At 36.9% G+C, this 4,230-nt stretch overlaps 1 protein-coding gene across 1 annotated transcript in view; it reads right to left on the reverse strand.

Annotated features, from left to right (window-relative positions):
• Positions 1–3,688, reverse strand: part of LOC141331554 (diacylglycerol kinase zeta-like) — a 75,057-nt gene extending 71,369 nt beyond the window's left edge. Inside the window, exon 1 of the mRNA XM_073836605.1 lies at positions 3,566–3,688. The gene's annotated coding sequence lies outside the window, so the exon portion shown is untranslated. The remainder of the gene's footprint in view (positions 1–3,565) is intronic.
• Positions 3,689–4,230: the final 542 nt, after the last annotated feature.

A 4,230-nucleotide genomic window follows, 5' to 3' on the forward strand; every position in this document is an offset into this window, starting at 1 on the left:
ACTGCTTTTCACTGTAAAATCTCACTTAGATGCCATTTGCCCTAATCACATGTCTGAAATTTACCATAGCTCACCACAGACATGTCAGAAAGAAGGAGAGAGAGGAAGAGAGAAAGGGCAAAAGAGAGGGGCGGGGGAGAGAAGGAGAGTCATTTCAGCTTGAGTAAATATTTACAGGAGAGCACAGAGGCAGTTTCTGGATATGACATGCCTCTGTGTCACATACACACACACTCTCAGATCCACAGTGGAACAGATTAACTGTGCTAATGCTGCTTTGTTTGTAAAGTGAAGGTTACACCTCTCAACACAAATGCATTAGATAACACCAAACCCGTGTTAGTTAAACTGTACTATAATCTACCAGGGGAGAGGAGGATGAGAGGAGGCCTTGGAGGTTGAAGGAGAGGTCAGAAATTGAAGTTGATTAATAGCTACACACACACATACACACAGACACATGCATGTTTTTACGACGGAAAAGCAAAGTCAGATGAGACGCAAGCTAGCAGAGCCACATTGATGAGATTAACGCCTACTTTTGGTTGTTGGTTTTAGCTGTCAGTGGTTTCATAAAACGCTCATCTGTGGCAGTCGCTATGCCTGAATTCTGCCTTTTTGTTGCAGGCCGTTATATATGTGTAGCTCTGACCTTGCCTCTGTCTCAACATCACAGTTCAACTCTGTAAAGTGTGTGCCACAAAAATATCCTCATGTGCGTGCTTAAGGGCCGCCGTGTCCCTTTTCTGAAATCCCTTTGTGATTTTCAGTGAAACTACATTTATTGAAAAACTCAATGCAGTGTGTTTTTGAGTGGATGAGTCAGACACGACCTCTTCTCTATTACCTCGGCACTGGTGATCACTGCAGGGTGCTTGTAGGTTACAACCGAATGTGAACAAAGATGACCCGAGTCTACCCACATTTTATATTCTTTTTCTAACAGCATATAATGAAAGGTGGAGAATGCTGATTTCGTTTTTAAAGTATATACATCCTAATCTTCCACCTCCATCCTGATTTATTTAGGCTTTTCTGCAAATCGACTTTTCCATGGGTAATCGGATATTTTCAACATTAAGGAGATGTGGGGGTATATACAAAGCTTTGAAGCTGGTTTCTGATTTTGGCACGTCTTTATGTCTTTTGCTGAAACAGGTTTGGTGATTAGCACAGATACCTATTAATTCAGCGGAACCAGCTTTCAGACGTCTTTATGCATAATTTGTCCTTATGCACCTACACCACCAGTCAAAAGTTTTTGAACAGTAAGATTTTTACTGCCTTTTAAAGAAGTCTCTTTTGTTCAAAATAAAATTTTATGCTTAAAATAACTGTTTTCTATTTAAAATTGGAATTTATTCCTGTGATTTCAGGGCTGAAAATTTTTAGCATCATTACTCCAGTCTTTAGTGTCACATGATCCTTCGGAAATCATTCTAATATTCTGATTTGCTGCTCAAAAAACATTTATTATTAGTATTATGCTGAAAACAGCTGAGTAATTTTTTTCAGGTTTCTTTGATGAATAGGAAGTTAAGAAAAACAGCATTTATCCGAAGTAGAAATCTTTTGTAACATTATAAATGTCTTTATCACCACTTTTGATCAATTTAAAGCATCCTTGCTGAATAAATGTATTAATTTCTGTAATTTCTTTACTCAAAAAAATAAAAAAAGACAGACTCCAAGCACATATGGTATAGTGTATAAAAGTTAAAAAAGTATTTTTATTATTTTTAGATAAATGCTGATCTTTGGATCCTTTTATTTATAAAAAAAATGTACTTAAATGTTTTAAATATTGATAATAATAATATAGCTGTGATCACAGGAATAAATTACATTTTAAAAATATATTCAAATTGAAAAGTTATTTTAAATAGTAAAAATATTTCAAAATTTGACTGTTCTTGCTGTACTTTGGATCAAATAAATTCAGGCGTGGTGATTATTAAATATCTTTTGACTGGTAGTGTTCATGAAGCTTGTGTCTCTGCGACTGATTCTGAGATGTGTATGTCAGCATGGTGACCGGATACATGGCTTTTTTGTCCTTAACTGACCCTTTACAATGACCAGGCCCCCTTCATTACTGTTTATGTCGCTCTTATGCCATGCATTCTCACGAAACTTACAGCATGCCAATGGACAAGACAAATACCGTTTTGTGGCTCTTTAATGTGTCGTGACAGATCGCTGTTGTGTCTCAGTTTAAGCGGCATGTGAACCGATCATCTCTTCCTCTTTACTAGTTATAGCATGAAATAAACATGAATAAAATCAGAAGGTATTTTGTTTAAACCGCAGAGAGACATCAATGCACACCTTTTTTCAAGTTCCACTGACATTAATCTAACTGGTTTGTTTATCAGAAAAAAAACTGATTCAGCATTATGATTGGTCAGATCATCTGTCCATCAAACTGCCTGTGAAGGGTCAATTGATTTATATATGGATTAACTACGTAAAACTAGGTAAATTCTTAGTTTGAAAAGTCAAAATACAAAAAAATTGTTTATAAAACATGGAATTCACTAACCCTGAGTGGTCGAGTATATGTGCTATGTGAGTGTTTTGGTCACATCATGTCTCAGTTTTTAACACAGTCTGAGCTTCTGTTCCTCTCTCTCATTTCTTCCCATGCTGTCACCGTTCATTCATTCATTCAGTCTGCTCTCATTTTCTTCTTTAGTAGAACTTTCCACCAACTGTGCGTGCACACAGCTGTACTAAAAACCCCATTTTGAAGTGCCAAAAAACACTTAACCATGGTAAAAAATCAAAATTCATCTTTGATGAAAACACTTTGCTATGTGTTATTCCTATCGGTGACCTTTTGCTATGACTATATTCACAGTATACCACAGCCTCTCATACCATACTGCTTAAATGTACAATTTATCTTTATTTTAGGCTTCACATGTAGCTCATGCAATCAGAAATTATTGTCAGAGTTTTTTTTTTCTAAATAAATATTTAGTCTTCAATGAGAAGTTTGTGCAAATAAACATCTAAGTTATCTCTTCGCCAGCATGCTAGAAATTATAGTCTGTCCACACAGCCAGTGGCCTATAAACACAGTAGCTTAATCATTTGCTTGACTCTGTTAAAAGCTTTTCTTTATTTTCACACTGTGTTGTACCAAGGTGTCTTATTAACATGCATAAACACAATTGCAAATGCATTAGTGCACTATTTTTAGAGTTCTGCTAACAACAGCAGCTTGCAATATCCTCTTTTCTCTCTAATACTAATATAATACAGATTACGACACCTGGCTTTAAACAACAAACCACAGGATGATAGAACACAGTATCTGTGTTGTTAAACTACAGCAGCAACAGTTGACGACAGAATCAGACAGATAACAATGAGATCAGAATCACTGTAACTAAGCCGCAGATGATTTGAGAATTTCCAGACTCACCCAATACACCTCACATGTCTCACTCTCCCACACACACTGTTAGCACAAATCACAGTCTAAAGGACACAGCACTGCACTCTACAACTTCAGATCAACTTAACCTCTCAAGAGAGAAGAGTCAGAGAAATGTACAACCTGATGGAGGAGTCAAAATCATCCAAATGTCTTCTGTCCTCACCAGATAACTTTTAGAGAAAGCAAGAGAGAGAGGGGGAAGAGAATAAGAGAGAGAAAGAGGAGAATGAAGACAGAAAGAAGGTTGACTGGGGATGGGGAAAGAGAGAGAGCATGCAGTCAGTCCTAAGAGAGTGGGAGGGTCAAAAAGAGAGCTGGTGAGAGAGAGAGGGATCACAGACAGCAGCATGCTTCCTCTGACGCAAACACCTATCATATATGCAGATCAGAGTCAAACGATACGCTCCGTTTGATACATACTGTACAGTACATTTGTACACACAGCAAATGTGCACACAAACACTTCTAGAAATGATTAAGCGTGTGATGAAATAAGCTTAGCAAGCATGTGAGACAATTTACAGTAGCTCTATCACTACAAAAATTCATTTGCTCACCCACCCTTGTTCCAAACCAGCATGTTTTTTCTTCTGCAGAAGATATTTTGGAGAGCTTTGCACTTGTGTGCAAACAATTGCATTGCACGGACAAAAAAATACTTCCTAGTCCTACATATTTGGAGCAACATGAGGGTGAGTAAATGAAGACGGAATATTTATTTATTTATTTGTATTTATTTTATTTATTGTTCCTTTAAGGTGCTGTGAATCAAAATGCAAAATGCA

This window comes from Garra rufa, chromosome 3, assembly GCF_049309525.1.
Source record: "Garra rufa chromosome 3, GarRuf1.0, whole genome shotgun sequence".
In the NCBI taxonomy this organism is placed as follows: Eukaryota; Metazoa; Chordata; class Actinopteri; order Cypriniformes; family Cyprinidae; genus Garra; species Garra rufa.